Source organism: Podarcis gaigeae (assembly GCF_964106915.1).
Source record: "Podarcis gaigeae genome assembly, chromosome: 5".
NCBI classification, from domain to species: Eukaryota; Metazoa; Chordata; class Lepidosauria; order Squamata; family Lacertidae; genus Podarcis; species Podarcis gaigeae.
The window spans coordinates 1,579,701-1,597,887 of NC_139681.1; positions in this window are offsets into that span (position 1 = coordinate 1,579,701).

Here is an 18,187-nt window from a genome sequence, read left to right on the forward strand (position 1 = left end):
TACAATAAACCTTGCGTCTGTTTAAAAAAATAATTTTTATTTCGTTTTATAAACAAGAATAATGTTATACAAATAAGTACACCAAGTTTTCGCATGTCATTTGTATATCACAAAATAGCATAATAAATGTGCAGTAATATCTACAACATATGGTTCATTATTAGTGGTCAATGTATAAGTTACGGGAAACGGTACCTGAGCCACGTGCAACCCATTGTTGACTGAAGGAGTTTGCTTCCTTGGGTGGGTTGTGTGCTTCTTGTAGGAAGGCGCTGTGTGGTTTCATGGTGTTTACATATGAGGTGATGTGTATTCTTTTGATAGGGTTTCCCACCCCACCCCCTTTAATGTAATTGCTTTTAAGCTTTTTTAATCTTGCTTATCTACTTTATAGGATGATTCCCTGCCAACTTGTCTGGGTTGCCCTGTGTCTCTCACCTTGTATTGTCTATCGAATCTTTTAAGTTGCGCTGACCTGGAGTGTGGGGGGTGGGGGAAGAGGGGGGTTGGAATTAGACTTGGATTAAAGAATGGGTGGTAGATTACAGAAAGTAGCCTATGTGTATTCATATAGGTGTTTATTTGGGGTATCTTGGACCATCTGGCGCCTAGCCGGTTGGTCCTGGGTCTCACCTGGCACAGAGGGCCTTGTTTAAGGACAGGCCACCCTCCCTGTCATTTGGGAGTGGTCAGTGAGGCGTGTTAAGCATCTTTGTGACATCTGTGTTGGCTATAAGGTTTACACACAAAAGTGTGAGTGGGGTCCAGTTAAGGGTGGAAGGTGGGGTTAGGGATTTGTAGAAAAGAGTTTAAAAGTAAAGGCTGGCAAGGGTGTGTTCAGAAACAGATCAACAACAACAACAAAAAAAAACAGAAGCAAAAGGGGGAAAGGAGAGGAAGAAAAGGAAAAAGAAGAGAAAGGGGGGATTAGAGTAAAATAAGAAAGAAAGAAAGAAAGAAAGAAAGAAAGAAAGAAAGAAAGAAAGAAAGAAAGAAAGAAAATAATGATTAAAATTGCAGTGTGGTTCTAGTTATAATATGAGGTAAAAGACCACCAAAGGGGGGGTACTATTGAAAGTGGGTGGGGAGGTTTATGTATGTACGTGTAGGGGTGTGTGTGTGTATTTGTGTGTGTGTATTCTCTTTAAAGTGAAAAAAAGAAAGGGAGGGGGAAAGGTGGGAAGGAAAAAAGAAAAAGAAAGGGGAAAATAACAATAGAAATAATAGTAACATGGAGTAAAAAGCTTTTTTGTTTTTTAAAAAAAGATGATGATTGGGGGGGGGAGGACCCCCCAAAAAAAGAAAGAAAAAAGGGATCAGGTTTTTATTTTATTCTATTTTCTTTCTTTCATTTTCCTATTTAATTTTTTAAAATGAGAAATAAAAAATAAATAAATAAGGTAGGAAGTCAGGGCTGAAGCAGTGTTCTCAGGAAGTAGCCTGTGTTGGTTCAGGGCTCCCTTTTTTCAGTTTGAAAATGATATTTATTGAAGTTTTACAGACAGAAAAAAGTTACAGAATAAAAAAGAAAAAAGAAAAATAAACAAAGGTACAAAAATACAAAGGAAAAATACAAAATACATGAAAAATTAAAAACAGATCAATCTTTTCATGTCTTATATTTCATTTACTTGTTTCCTGACCTCCTCACACCTCCCTTCTTTGTATTCCAGTTCACATGGTTAATTCAGCAAATCCTTTCCCTCATTGTTTTTAACTTAATTCTATATCTTAACATATTATAACTTCGTATTTTCATCTGATTATCAATCCATTTTTACGTATTCTTTTTAACCTTGTTGCTAAAGCCGTTTCATTTCAATCCAACATCATTTTAACATTCATTAATTGGTTCAGGGCTCCCTTTTGGATGCCGCCAGTTTGATTCTTTAGAGTTAGAAAAAATGGAGGTAAAAAAATTGAAGAGAGAGTTAGAGAATGTATTAAAAATATTTTTTAAAAAAGTAAGGAAAAGGAATTAAAATAATAATAGTAAAAATATTTTTTTTAAAAAATAATTTATTTATTTTTAAATCACACACATATATACATATACATTTACATATAGGTGTGTCCCTGCCTGCTTCCCTCGTGCCAGTCTCCAGAAAGGTCGGGTCAGGACCAGGTTGGGCCTGCCTGGCTCTCCCAGTCCCCTCCTCCCTCTCATCCCTATGGCTGCAGTGGTGGTTGCCAGTGACAGCAGAGGCTGGCAGGTGCTTGGCAGGGGGTGAGGAGGCTCCGTTGCATTATCTGCTGGGTTCCCTCTGAGCTTCACTGGATCCCTGCTACAGTCTAGGTCGTTGGCTGAGTGGGGGCCTGGGGGCCTTGCACAGCCCCCTTGAGCACTGTGTTCAGTGTCCCTGGCTTCCCCCTGCTCATGGCGGCAGTGGCGCCTTTGGCAGCACAGGGACTGGCCAGAGAGCCTTCCTAATGCTGGCGGTCCCTAGGTGAATCCCTTCTTAAAGGATGGGGAAACTTACACACAGAGAGATTCTGGTAGTGATCTGTTTCTGATCCAAAGAGCTATTGCAGAGATAACTTGACACCTTTATCCTTTCTCTGCTCCCCTGGTCCAGGTCCTCTTCAGTTGCAGAGGGAAGTCATCTCTCAGCCTAACCTACATCACGGGATTGTTGTGAGATAAAATAGGGAGGGGGGAACCATGTACACTATCTTGAGCTCCTTGGAGAAAAGGTGGTACACTATAAAAAAGTAATAAATAAACAAGTTTGATAACCCACTTGACATTCAGCTAGCATCATGATCACACCAGGTACCCATGAAAGTCCTTTGCATGGTGCTTCCCAAATGCCCAATTGTCTGCTTACCCTTTCAAGGTTTCCTGGTTGCAGGCCAGTACCACTCCCTGCATCTGATGTGGCCTCTGGACATTGGGGCTGCCTGGCAAAGTCTTTGCAAACTTCGGAAGTGCCAAGGGCAGGGTTTGCGAAGCACTTTGAACAGCTCTTCTCAACCCCCCCCCCCAGCTGCTGGGGGTACTGTGGGGGCGTTTATATTTTCCCTGTTTCTCGAAGTAGCCTGTGTGGGAGCTCAGCTTCTCAGCGGCCTGGTTTCCTTTGCCCTTATACCCCCCCCCCAACCTGTTGCTGCCCTTACCTCGTTGCTAGTTTTGCGTTTTCTGTATTTCCACATTGTTGAAAAGGGGTCAGGGCACTGTTGCCAGTTACGTTTAGTTTGCTGTATTTAGGTTGCCAGGGGTGCTGTGGACAGCTCAACAATTGAAGTGGCTGCACGGCTGCAGCAAGCAGGATTAGCGTTAAAACTTTTAGCCCTTGTTCCACAGAGTTTTTTCTGATCCCCGCTGCATATTGCTGGGCAAAAATCCCTTTAAACTTTTGGGTTCATCCTTGCATACGGTGTTGTGACCACGTGGCAGTCACGGGGGCCGCTATTTTTGAGAGTTAAAGTAAAGGTTGTCTCTGCACTTGCTCAGAGCTTGCTAAGCAACTTAGCTCTTTATCAGATCTATAAATCAGAACTAGCATTTCAGGTTTTATGCTGGTTGCAGGGTTCTGCTAATTTCCTCAAAAGCCTGGTTCTTACCCCTCAGCTACATTGTTCCTTAATTGCCCAACAGTCCCCTGGGCAGCAGCTTGATTGCTACTTTGCTGATTACATTGTCCCTTAATTGCTCTGCAATTAACTGCCCAGCAGTTTGAATGCTATATACTGCTAGCTGCTTTGTCCCTTGATTGTCTGCAGCTTCCTGCTCAGCTGCTTGTTGTTTTCCTAAGTGCACCGCAGTTACTTTATTGTTATGCTGGGCCTTTCTTTACTACAGGGCTAGCAGAGTTAATTCCTTTTCAGGGCATTGAACCCTTGTATTGAGGGAGAAGCAGCTTTAATTTTGGCTGCTTCCTGACCATAGGTCTTATTGCCCATCCAGTTTAATATTGCCACGGGGGCCCCTGGTGGCTGGTGTTAGCAACACACAAATTAAACAAAAGGAACTTTATTAGGAAAAGAATTATTGACAGCAACTAAGTAAATTGATTAGAAATACAACATTTCCCAACAATAACTAATAGTAACACACAATTATAGTGGTTGAGCAAGCAAATAAATAAATAAATAAATAAATAAATAAATAAATAAATACTAACAATAAATAATAGTAATAACAATAATAAATAGATAAATTAATAAAAAACTAAAAAAACTAATAATAAAACAAATAAATAATTGAATAATTAAATTAAAAAATAATAGTAATAATAAAATAATAAAATAAAGAAAGATTAATACAAATAATAACATAACAGAAACAACAAATACATAGATAAATACATAATAAATTAATTAACAAAAAAGAAGGAAATAAAGAAACAAATAAATAAGTAAAAAAAGGTGCATCTGTGTTGTGCTGCAAATAACTTCGTGTAATAGTATTGTCGTAACTCTTGTACAATTTATTTTGCCATGGCACCAAAGAGGAAGCATGCAGCAGGGGAAGCAGCTTCTACCTTGAAGCGCCCGGATGCAAACAATGGCAGTACATCGCAGGAGTCACGTGAGAGGGATAATAATCCGAAGACTGTATCACACTTTTTGAATGCTTTCAGATCTTTTATGGATGTTTATGAGCAACATTTTTCTAACCAAACTCCTAGGTCTTCTTCCTCTCTTGACCTTATTCCTGATACAGTTCCAGCTAGCCCACCTCGCACCCAGTCAGATGATCTCCCTGGCACATCAGCAGGTCCAAGCGCACAGGCTGGAGCTCCGGTGAGTCAAGCGTCGCAAACTGGGTCACAGGTGTCTCAGGCCCTTTCAGCAGCCACAGGTGCTGCGGCCAAGAGGCCTTCTGTTCCTAATAATAACTTTGCTGTGTCTAATTCTTCCAATGCCTTGCAGAGTTCACAGCCCAGGGTTCAGCCCCTGGAATCAGACACCTCATCAGGCGATGACGAGGAGAAACAGCAACCGGAGGAGGAGCAGCCTACAGCAAGTGATAAGCCGGCAGAAAAAGGTGCTCCAAGAGGAAGCACATGTGCAAGAAAAGCAAATCAAAATCAAGAGACACAGATGATGAGATAGGTACTTCCTCTGAGTATGATAGCGACGCCTCACTTGGTTCCTATTGCGGAAAAGGGGAGGAGCTTTCAGGGCTCCCGGACTGGGCGTTGTCCAGGAGGGCCAATTCCCACCATAAAAATTTTGGGGGAACACAGGAATGGAAAGATACTAGTTAAGGATACCACCATCTCCACATACTCCACTTCAGATGTGATACCAGGGGACCATCTGTCACCAAAAATGCAGGCCAAGATCTTGAATGGAGAATTTGTGGATATGTTTCACGTAGTGCCACCTTCTGAGGACCTGGGGAGAGGTGAGAAGAGGCCTTCTTACAGCAAACGTAAGGGGAAGTATCCCAGGGTACCTAGGACTTTCGGGAACTGGTTAGATGGTTTCCAAGCTTACAAGGGAAAGATTGTAGCTGCTTATCCTAAAAGAGCTGTTCATCTTGTGGCTTACTTATCTAATATTAGAACAGCCTATTCGCTCTCTGGGGAGGCTGCCGCTATTAGGTATGACAAGAAATCCCGTAGAAAGGCTTCTAGGATTCCAAATGCACATTGGGATCAAATTGAGAATGGCATTTGGTCAGTGGAAGTTGGTCCTTACATTGAGAAGAAGCCTCAGGATTTTTTTTGGACCGGAAAGTCAGATCCAAGGAAGGAAGAAAACGCAAGGTATGCTGGGAGTATAACAAGGGGCTTTGCAACAGACAATCGTGTATGTACCCAGTGCGAAAGATGCGCAGATGCCCACCCAGCTTCTGCGTGCTATAAAGGAAAACAGCCCTTTCGTGGGGGACAGGCGTCCCATCAAAACAGTTCCAGAGGTGCCCCCGCAGCAGGGAACCGGAGATAGGGATCTCCTGGGCCTAGCCTTTTCGCTGATCAAGCTCCCCCCCCATTGCAGAGCCTCTTAGCCTATTATCCAGACAGAAGGGCAGCATCCTACTTTTGGAAGGGTTTTTCCAAGGGCTTTAGAATTCCAGTGACCAGCTCCCTAACTGCAAAAGAATCCCCAAACCAAAAGTCTGTCAGGGAAAGGCCCAAGGTAGCTGACAAGAAAATTGCAAAAGAGGTGACTGTAGGGAGGGTGGCAGGCCCCTTTTTGCACCCCCCATACAGAATCTTCACCTCTCACCTCTTGGCATTGTACCTAAAAAGGCCCCAGGTGATTTCAGGTTAATCCACAACTTATCTCATCCCAAAGGAGGATGCAATACCCCCTCAGCTATGCTCGGTAAAATATCCCTCCAATGATCAAGCTCCTTTGAGTCAAGCTCATCCGAGGCTTCGGGCGAGGAGATACAGTCCTTGCTGGGGCATTTTTAACTTCGCCTGCAGAGTGGTGTCCCCGGGATGCCCCTTTTGCTCTCGCCTGGCTAGGTTATCAGCGGGCCTTAAGCACCCCCATCATAGAGTTAGGCTTCCGAAGTCAGTTAAGGCAGACGTTGAGATTTGAGTTAGATTTCTCCAACATGACAATGGGATCTCCCTATGGCAAGACAACCTTAGTTTGGCCTCAGATTTCCAGGTCCAATCTGATGCGCCTGGGTCACTGGGGTTCAGGCTGTTCTTTAAGGGTAGATGGTGCGCTCAGCGCTGGCCAGATAGTTGGCAAGGTGAAGCCATCACTCGGGATCTTACTTTTTTGGAGTTTTTTCCCATAGTTGTGGCTGTCCACCTTTGGACCGAGGAATTCCGAAATAACCAGGCTGTGGTTAACGTACTGGCAAGACAGGCATTGCATTCCGAGAGGGTGTCTCGCCTGCTTCGATCATTTGTGCTGCTGTGCCTTGAGTGTAACATCAATTTTTTGGCCAAATTTATCCCAGGTGTTAATAGTGGCATAGCGGACACTCTATCTCGTTTTCAGATGGTTCGTTTCCGATTATTAGTGCCCTGGGCCCAGAGGCTGCCAGAACCTTTCCCAGACCACCTATGGAACCACGAAGTGATCAAGGGAGTATTGGCCTCTGTGGCACCCTCTACGCTCAGGTCCTATAAGAAAGTGTGGTGTGATTTCATGGATTTCAGGTCCAAAGCCTCAGCTCTCTCCCCTAGCATCCCACCCACTACCAATGATGTCTTGCAATATTTAACATACCTATATAGCTTGGGACAAGTAGCAAAAACCTTGAGAATTCACACGTCCGCCATCACGTTTTTTAGCAGATCCATATTCTCCTCTGACCCATGCTCTGACTTCATTGTCCATAAAGCAATCGAGGGTTGGAGCAGGTTACAACCCTCAAGAAATGAAGGCCGTAAGCCTATTACGTTTGATCTACTTTGCCAGATTCGCAAGAAGCTTAGGTCTGTCTGCTGGTCCAAATATGAATCTCGGTTGTTCTCTGCAGCTTATGCTATCGCCTTTTTTGGCGCTTTTAGGTTTGGTGAGATGGTAGCGGACGTTTGCTCAAGTGGCACCACACGTGGCCTCCTCATGGAGGACATTCAGTTGTCCGACTCAGATTTGATGGTGTGTGAACGTCAATCCAAGACCGACCAGAGCGGTAGAGGCGCTTTGGTCAAGCTTACAACTTCTGGTCACCAGGGTCCATGCCCAGTAAAAGATACTAAACAATACTTATATCTTAGACACACACCCCAGACCTGGCCCTCTGCTTATTCATAAGGATGGGTCCTGTCTGATGAGACACCAGTTCACTCGGGTATTACGTAAAGCAATTAATGCATGTGGATTCCCATCCAGTGATTACGCCGCACATTCATTTAGGATCGGTGTTGCCACAGTGGCCACCCATATGGGCCTCCTGGCAGACAGGATCAAGGAGCTAGGTCACTGGAAGTCCAATGTGTACAAGGGTTACATTCGAAATAACATTTAGAACACTATCACTTACCTACTTTTTCATTTCTTTGTCTTCAGCCTCCCCCATTGTTCAAGGTTGGATCTGCGGCCACAGTATCGTCCACTGGGCCCATCTGCAGGCTAAAGAATGTGGCTTTGGCTTCAATTTGGGTCTTCCATCAAGGGTTCGAGTTTCCTGGTTTTCAAGGCGCGGCATGTGCTGGGAAGATCGTATGCCACTGCTGAAGGCAAAAGCTGCTTTGTTTGGTTTTCCCGACATTCTAATCATCCAGCTGTGGGAGAATGATTTGACTTTCAGAAAGAGCGTGGACTTGCTTTGGAACATAAAAAAGGACTTTGATGAGCTGGCTGCTCTATTCCCTGGGACAACATTGTTTTGGTCCAACCTTCTGAAAAGAAGGGTTTGGTGAGGCTCCCATAGCCCTATGGTCATTGAAAAATCCAGGAAACTCTTAAATCACGTGATGGCGCGCAAATTGCGCTATATGTATGGCCATGTGATTCTGCATGCTGACATCTGGTTCAGCAAGTTGTCTTTGTTTTGTGATGAAGGTGTTCACCTTTCAGATCTCGGCAATGATATTTCATAGAATCAAAGAATCGTAGAGTTGGAAGAGACCACAAGGGCCGTCGAGTCCAACCCCCTGCCAAGCAGGAAACACCATCAGAGCACTCCTGACATATGGTTGTCAAGCCTCTGCTTAAAGACCTCCAAAGAAGGAGACTCCACCACACTCCTTGGCAGCAAATTCCACTGTCAAACAGCTCTTACTATCAGGAAGTTCTTCCTAATGTTTAGGTGGAATCTTCTTTCTTGTAGTTTGGATCCATTGCTCCATGTCCGCTTCTCTGGAGCAGCAGAAAACAACCTTTCTCCCTCCTCTATGTGACATCCTTTTATATATTTGAACATGGCTATCATATCACCCCTTAACCTCCTCTTCTCCAGGCTAAACATGCCCAGCTCCCTTAGCCATTCCTCATAAGGCATCATTTCCAGGCCTTTGAGCATTTTGGTTGCCCTCCTCTGGACACGTTCCAGTTTATCAGTGTCCTTCTTGAACTGTGGTGCCCAGAACTGGACACAGTACTCCAGATGAGGTCTGACCAGAGCAGTTTCGCCAGAAGCGGCTTAGTCATGCTGACCACATGATCCGGAAAAACTGTCCGCGGAAGCAAATATGATCAGGATGCCCTTGAGTCCATCATCCAAGTCGTTGATAAAGATGTTGAATAAGACCGGGCCCAAGACAGAACCCTGTGGCACCCCACTAGCCACTCTTCTCCAGGATGAAGAGGAACCATTGATGAGCACCCTTTGGGTTCGGTCAGTCAGCCAGTTACAAATCCACTGAGTGGTAGCATAGTCAAGACCGCATTTTACCAGCTTCTTTACAAGAATATCATGGGGCACCTTGTCAAATGCCTTGCTGAAATCAAGGTAGGCTACATCCACTGCGTTCCCTTCATCTACCAGGCTTGTAATTCTGTCAAAAAACGAGATCAGGTTAGTCTGACATGACTTATTTTTCAGAAATCCATGCTGACTATTGGTGATCACAGCATTCCTTTCTAGGTGCTCACAGACTGTTTGCTTAATGATCTGCTCCAGAATCTTCCCTGGCATTGATGTCAGACTGACTGGGCGGTAATTATTTGGGTCCTCTCTTTTCCCCTTTTTGAAAATAGGGACAACATTTGCCCTCCTCCAGTCTGCCGGGACTTCGCCTGTTCTCCAGGAATTCTCAAAGATGACTGCCAGTGGTTCTGAGATCACATCTGCCAGTTCTTTTAATACTCTTGGATGCAGTTCATCTGGCCCTGGAGACTTGAATACATCTAGACTAGCCAAGTATTCTTGTACTATCTCCTTAGTTATTCTGGGCTGTGTTTCCTCTGCTGGATCATTTGCTCCAAATTCTTCAGGTCGGGCATTGTTTTCTTTATCGGAGAAGACTGAGGCAAAGAAGGCATTGAGGAGTTCAGCCCTTTCTGTGTCCCCTGTTTGCATTTCACCATCTTCTCCTCTGAGTGACCCCACTGTTTCTTTGTTCTTCCTTTTGCTACGAACATACCCATAAAAGCCTTTTTGTTGCTTTTAACCTCTCTAGCAAGCCTGAGTTCATTCTGTGCTTTAGCTTTTCTGACTTTGTGTCTATACGTGCTGGCTATTTGTTTGAATTCCTCTTTGGTGGTTTCCCCCCTTTTCCACTTTTTGTACACATCCTTTTTTAAACTTAACTCAGTTAAAAGTTCTTTAGATAGCCACCCTGGCTTCTTTAGGCACCTTCCATGTTTCCATCTCATTGGTATTGCCTGAAGTTGTGCTTTTACTATCTCCCTCTTAACAAACTCCCAGCCATCATGAACTGGAATGATCCTTCCACTTCTACCCCACTAACCAGGTCATCAACACTGGTTAGGACCAGATCTAAAATGGCTGTTCCTCTTGTTGCTTCTCCCACTTTCTGGACAATGAAGTTGTCTGCAAGGCCAGTGAGGAATCTGTTTGACCTTATGCTCTTGGCTGAGTTTGACATCCAACAAATATCCGGGTAATTGAAGTCCCCCATTACTACTATCTCCCTTCCTTTTGCATGCTTGGCCATCTGTTCCAGGAAGGCATCATCTATGTCCTCCGTTTGGCTTGGGGATCTATAGTAAACTCCCACAATGAGGTCACTGTTATTTGGCTGGCCGACATCATCAGAAGCCTTAGGGATTGGTTGCAGCTGTGAGGTATTGGTGGCAAGCCTCTTTGGCTAGGGTGGCGGTTAGGCATTGGAATATGTTTGTGTATTGGAGGGCAGGGTGTGGCCATCGCCTACCCCTCCACTTTATGGGTATTCCGGTAAAGGAATCTGGCAGTCGTGGGTCCTGTCTGACACCCTTGCTGGTGGCTAGGGTCATGGCATGACCCCCGGTGACATCAGGGGGAGCTTTCAGTTGTATTTGCATCAACAGGCTCCTCCCACTGGTGGTTAACCCTTGTTAGACTCACCCCTCCCTGAGGGGGTGGAGACGTGCTCTGTTGTTTTATCCAGTGCCTAAGCCAATACCTCTCACATGCTGTAATCAATAAAGTTGTGGCCTTTTTTAGCCCATTAACCTAATACACTGTGTCCATCTGTCTTTCTTATCCCCAAGCAGGTGGTGGGTCCTTGAATCACAACCAGTTGGTTGTTGGGCGCTTTGAATGTGCTGCGTAAGACGGCCTTGCAAGCGCTGCCGTTTACCAAGCCCCACCTTTACCTGCCACCCTCTATGTTGTGAGGCGCAAGTAGATGGACCTGGCCCTAAACAGTCTCACAGACCAAAGGGAGGCCAGATTAGTCCCACAGTCTGCAGGTTCGCCACCTCAATCTACCATTTTATTATTCTTATTTATTAGACTTGTTTGCCTCTTGTTACACAAAGGTTGCCAAACAACTTGCAGTATATTAACAATATAAATGTTGTTGTTTAGTCGTTTAGTCGTGTCCGACTCTTTGTGACCCCATGGACTAGAGCACGCCAGGCACTCCTGTCTTCCAAAGACAGAAAAGAAAAATATGTAAAGAAAAATATTGCATAGGAACAATATAAATACATTCTAATTAGTACACATTCATCCAAAAACACTTTCATTTTTTAAATAACCCTCCATTTCAACCCCCCATTTAATGCTGAGTGTGCTGCTGCTCTGCAGTTTTAATTTATATTTATCATTGTATGCATTTTTGTTTTTGTTTTTTTTAAAAAAGTATGTAGCTGCGAGAGTCTCTTGGGGACTGAAGAATGTATATTAAATTAAACATGAATTAATCTCTGTGTGTTGAGGAGCTTTATTAAGGTCACCAACAGACTTTTGTGGGTGACCAAAGTCAAAGTTATCAAAACAGGATGGTTGAAAATAGCACAAGTATTAAAGTTTGTAAGAGCAACTCTTTTTTTAAGTGTAGGTGGAGTAAAAGTGTCTTAGTCCTGAATGTTAAAAGCAGATGCAACAGGCCAACAGGTGCTTGGAAAGGTAAACAGAGCTGGAAAGCTGAAAGCAGAAATTAAACTGCTTTCTTTCCTCCTCTCCCCCTCAAAATATTTCAGCTCTTTTTTCTTCTTTATCTGTCTCCAGCAGCCACTGACAGCTGACCTTTAACGCTCCAGAGAGGGGCTCTAGCAGGTGATTTACTAACAGCTGTGCCAGGCGACAAAATGGAGAGTCAGGGGTCACCATGCAATGGATCCAGCTGGTGGATTCAAGAGCAAGATTTAATTAAATAAAGATGCATTGCACTTTTTATTGGTGGCATGGGGAGTGGGTGGGTGTATGTATCTGCGCGTGCACAGACACACACACACACACACACACACACACACACAGAGGGAGTTTCTGTCCTGTGCTCCTGGACCTTTCTTCTGGTCTGCATCTCCCTTTTCCCCAGCCGCCCCTGTGGACAATGCACACTGGAATCTCATGTCTGCAACCGAGCCCTGAAATGCACAGGAACAGGTGGTGAGCAGTCCATAAACAGATGAGAATAGCAGCTGACAGAACATGGCAGTCTTCCATGAACCTCAATATTCATGAGGTGCTTTCTGGCTGTGTATTTCTCCTTCCATAACAGCCCTTTCTCCACTGAGGGCTTCTATTTTTGGACTGTGCCTTTAAGTGGATCAAATTAGTCTTGGCTCTTTTCCTCTATCATACATTTAAGGTTTGAGTCGGGTCCTACAAAAGGGATATGGGGAACCCACCTTGGGAAATGTGAATTTTTCATAGGAATGTGGGTTTGATTTTTGTTTTGCTTTCCTCAGAATGTTGTTTATGTGTAAGCAAGGACCCCCCTCCAATTGCTGTGTTTTTAAAAAAATTCAGAAAATTCAGGTACAGGCAATGACCAATTGATGTGTGACCGTGCACATGTGCATCACACCAAACCCGGAAGTGACTTTAAAAATGGCAGAAAACAGCCCTAGAAGAGCCCAGAAAGGGCAAAAAATGTGCGAAAACAGCGCCTAGCAATCCCATGAGCCTTTGCAAGTGCAATTCCAGGAGCCCTTGCACCAACCAATGAAGCCTATGGAGAGTTGGAGTTTGAGCAAGGAGGTTTGGAGGGAGCGATTGTGGTGGAGTTTGTCATCCATTCCCGCAGAGGGAGCTGAGGTGGCTTCACCCTGGCAACTCAGAGGGCCAGGGCTGATGCACCTTCTTCCTCCCACTGGGCTGAGGAAATGAGCTACCAAGACAGAGGCAGTCCATCACTTTCACATTTTACTTCCGGACTCCCAACTGGCTGCTGGCCAACTACATTGGAAATAAAGGGAAGCAGTGGCATCAGTGAGGATTATAGGAGTATGGCTCTGAATTCACAGGAGAGGACTCTCCTGCGTGTGAGTGTCTGAGGGCCCTGCTCCTTCCTGCCACTTCCCACCTGGCCCAGGGCAGGGCCTGACGGGCCTCACTAGGACAGTTGCTGTTACTGCTGGAGGGGTGCAGAGTGCTTTTAAAATGTTTTAAAAAAATTTATTTTGAATTTTTTGTATGTGGGGGGGTGGGGGTGGATGTTTATTGGGCCTGGGAATTTGTTTGATTTTATGTTTTTGTAATTTTTGTAATTTTTATTGTTTTTTGTTTGTACTGTTTTATTTGTGTTGTTGTTTTTTGTTTTTGTTTTTGTTTTTTTAAAGGGGTTATTTTGTTCTTAAGGGGAGGGGTCAGGGCTGCCGGGGAATGGGCCCCAGCCCACAAAATGGCTGGGATATGTTTCACAGGGGGGAATGCACTGGGACAACCAATCTCAGTGATCACGGGTAGGAGGAGGAGTTACGCTAAGACCAGACCATGTCATTACAGAGGAGGCAGGTTTAGTCGTTGTCTGAGGACTATCCCTGCCTCCGGGTCTGGTCCTGACCAGATGAATACTAGAATCAGCAAGGGATACCCACATGACCTGAAAGTGTTGCTGTGCAATGCCAGGTCAATGATTCATAAGACCACTGCCATCCATGACTTGATCATGGATGGAGGACTTGACCTGGCATGTGTAACAGAGACTTGGTTGGATGAAGCAGATGGGCCTGTCCTTGCCGCTGCTTGTCCACCAGGTTTCTCTTACGCACAGCAACCCAGGTCATGTGGGCGGGGAGGGGGGGTTGCAGTGATTTTTCGGAAGTCATTAGTTTGCACCAGGCATCCTATTGGGAAGACCCAGTTCTCTGAGTGCATGTTCTGGAAGCTGGGCAATAGGGGCAGTACAGGATTCCTTTTGGTGTACCGACCTCCCCGCTGCACCAAGGATTCCCTGCCCGAGCTGCTTCAGGTCGTGGCGGATGTTCTCCTGGAGACACCTAGCTTGGTTGTCCTAGGGGATTTTAACATCCATGCCGACACGACCTTACAAGGGGCCGCTCGGGACTTCATGGAAAGCATGGCCTCCATGGGGCTGTCCCTGAATAAGTCTGGCCCAACCCATAGCCGCGGACATGCCTTGGACCTGGTGTTTACCTCTACGGATGTTGGTGATCTGACACTAAGTAAAAGTGAAACGAAAGAAGTGCCATGGTCAGACCACTTCCTGGTGCAACTGGACTTCTCTGCGACCCATCCCCTCTGCAGGGAGGTGGGACCGATTCGGATGGTCCGCCCCCGCCACTTAATGGATCCAAATGGTTTCCAGAGAGTGGTAGGGGATGCTTTATCCCATGTTGATGGCCTTTCAGCCGATTCCCTGGTGGCCCGCTGGAATGTGGAGTTAACCAGGGCTATTGACTGTTTGGCTCCGAAGCGCCCTCTCCGATTGCATGGAGCCCGGAGAGCCCCGTGGTTTTCCACGGATCTGAGGGCAATGAAACAATCGTTGAGACGGCTAGAGCGCCGGTGGCGGATAACTCATTCCGAATCTGACCGGACACAGGTTAGAGCTCAACGTCGAGCCTACCAAGTGGCGATAGCGACGGCGAAGAAGACTTTCTTCACTGCCTCTATTGCATCTGCAGAAAACAGCAGCAGGAGACTCTTTCAGGTGGTTCACAATTTAGCGGAACCACCTGTAACATCGGGACCCAGTACGGGCCACATGTTCTCCTGCAATGATTTTGCAAAGTTTTTTGCAGATAAAATCGCTCAGATTCGGGAAGAAGTAGACTCCACCGTGGGAGCAGGGCCAGGGCAGGAGAGTGCTAGAGTCCTGTCTGGTCAAGTTGTGTGGGATCAATTCCAATCTGTTACCTCCGAGGATGTGGACAGGCTGCTTGGACGAGTGAAGCCAACCACCTGTCTCCTGGATCCTTGCCCATCCTGGCTTATAAAAGCTAGCCGGGAAGGACTGGGCGATGGGCTTCGTGGGGTGGTGAATGCTTCCCTCCATGAGGGAGCCTTCCCAGACCCGCTGAAAGAGGCGGTTATTAAACCGCTTCTTAAAAAACCATCTTTAGATGCGGCCACAATGGCCAATTATCGCCCAGTCTCAAACCTTCCATTCTTGGGCAAGGTGATTGAGCGAGTGGTTGCTGAACAACTCCAGGCACGCCTGGAAGAAGCGGACCATTTGGATCCCTTCCAGTCGGGATTCAGGCCTCATCATGGGACTGAAACTGCCTTGGTCGCACTGGTTGATGATCTCCGGCGGGCTAGGGACAAAGGTGAGAGCTGTTTCCTAGTTCTGCTGGATCTCTCAGCGGCGTTTGATACCATCAACCATAACATCCTTCTGGACCGTCTTGAGGGGCTGGGAGCTGTCATACAGTGGTTCCGCTCCTTCCTCCTGGGCCGTGTTCAGAAAGTGGTGGTGGGGGATGAGTGTTCAGACCCCTGGGCTCTCACTTGTGGGGTGCCCCAGGGTTCTGTCCTCTCCCCCATGCTTTTCAACATTTACATGCAGCCTCTGGGAGAGATCATCAGGAGGTTTGGGCTGGGTGTTCATCAGTATGCAGATGATACCCAGCTCTACCTCTCTTTTAAATCAGAACCAGTGAAGGCGGTGAAGGTCCTGTGTGAGTGTCTGGAAGCGGTTGGAGGATGGATGGCGGCTAACAGATTGAGGTTGAATCCTGACAAGACAGAAGTACTGTTTTTGGGGGACAGGAGGCGGGCAGGTGTGGAGGATTCCCTGGTCCTGAATGGGGTAACTGTGCCCCTGAAGGACCAGGTGCGCAGCCTGGGAGTCATTTTGGACTCACAGCTGTCCATGGAGGCACAGGTCAAATCTGTATCCAGGGCAGCTGTTTACCAGCTCCATCTGGTACGTAGGCTAAGACCCTATCTGCCTGCAGACTGTCTCGCCAGAGTGGTACATGCTCTGGTTATCTCCCGCTTGGACTACTGCAATGCGCTCTACGTGGGGCTACCTTTGAAGGTGACCCGGAAACTACAACTAATCCAGAATGCGGCAGCTAGACTGGTGACTGGGAGCGGCCGCCGAGACCATATAACACCGATCTTGAAAGACCTACATTGGCTCCCAGTACGTTTCCGAGCACAATTCAAAGTGTTGCTGCTGACCTTTAAAGCCCTAAATGGCCTCGGTCCAGTATATCTGAAGGAGCGTCTCCTCCCCCATCGTTCTGCCCGGACACTGAGGTCCAGCTCCGAGGGCCTTCTGGCGGTTCCCTCACTGCGAGAAGCCAAGTTACAGGGAACCAGGCAGAGGGCCTTCTCGGTAGTGGCGCCCGCCCTGTGGAATGCCCTCCCATCAGATGTCAAAGCGATAAACAACTACCTGACATTCAGAAGACATCTGAAGGCAGCCCTGTTCAGGGAAGTTTTTAATATGTGACATTTTAGTGTATTTCTCATCTCTGTTGGAAGCCGCCCAGAGTGGCTGGGGAAACCCAGCCAGATGGGCGGGGTACAAATAATAAATTATTATTATTATTATTATTATTATTATTATTATTATTATTATTACCTTTACCTTTACCTTTCAGAAGTTGCCAAAACAGTGCCATTTCCCATACTATTTGGTACCAGAGTTCCATGTTCACTCCTGACAGGTGTCTCCAGTGTCTGGCTATGATGCTTCTGGCTGATGAAAGTAGATAGGTTATAAACTCTTTATAATGTGAGTGGGTCTTGGAAAATATTCAGTAGAACCAGTTCTGGGGTGGCTTCCAATACCTGTTTAGCTATTTTGCATATTTCTTGTAGGACTGCTGTCCAAAAGGGTTGGATATTGGGCAATCCCATCACATGTGGAGTTATCTGGCTCCCTCGGCCTGAAAGCGAGATGTGCACTGTAATCCCATAGTCGCCTTTGACTGGGGTCCTTTACCTTTTTTTTTTTTTTACCTTATGTGCCAGTACAGGTGCAGCCTCTCCAGCATTTTGGTGAGGTTCCTGGGCGTATTAGCGCCAATTTCCATGGTCTTAGGTACCATCTATATGTAAGTTTCAAAGTGAGTTCCCTTCTTTTAGCTGAGATGGATTTAAAGGGAGGCTTAGACCAAATTCTAGTCCATTGCTTAGGGTTTGTTTTGTAGCCTATGTCGGGCTCCCATTGTTTTTTGATTGCATTGAATGGGTTTGTGAGATTCTGGAGCAGTATTTGTATATTGTGGATACCATCCCCTTGCTGTGTCCCTTTGCTGTCAGAAGAAGGTTTTCGAAGGTGGTAGAGAGGCTGGTGCATGGACATAGCCAAGGGGGGCAGGGGGTAGCTGTCCCCCCTAGATCAAGTAAAACGATATAAATACTTAACTGACCAATCACATCTGTTTTGCCTCCCCCGCCCAAAAAAAAGGCCTGACCCCCAGAACAAAAACCCTGACTATGCCCATGACTAGTGGCCGCTGGTCTTGGGGAGGCTGGTCTGTGGGATGGAGGAGACAAGTAACCAGAAGGGATGGCTTTCACAGCACTCAAAAATCAAAATGTGCCCACAGGCCTGAAAAGCTTGGTAAGCCCTATAATATACTTGCTATTGTAGGACTATGGCCTTCTGACTTCAGTCTGACCTTTAGACATTTCTAAATTTGCTTGCTTAAATATTTCTAGACTCTCTTATCAGGTACACTTAAGATCTACTGTTATAATCAAAATCTTCCTTACGTTGGGTTGCTTCAAATACTCATGAACTTTCCATCTGCTGATGAGATACTATACTAGCTGTTCTTGCACCAGCAAGTCTGACTGGGAAACTGCTGTTTGAGAAAATAAATTTACTGTAAAACCACTGTTAAACCAGGGTACTTAGAACTGCTAGGAAAGATCCTTCCCTCCCCCTTTGAACTGTGATCTTAAGCTCAAGCCATCTTTGGTTAGCACAGGATGTGTACATACATATGTTGCTCAGAGGTGTGTGAACCAGTCCAGGGCATTTGCTAACCATGGTTCTCT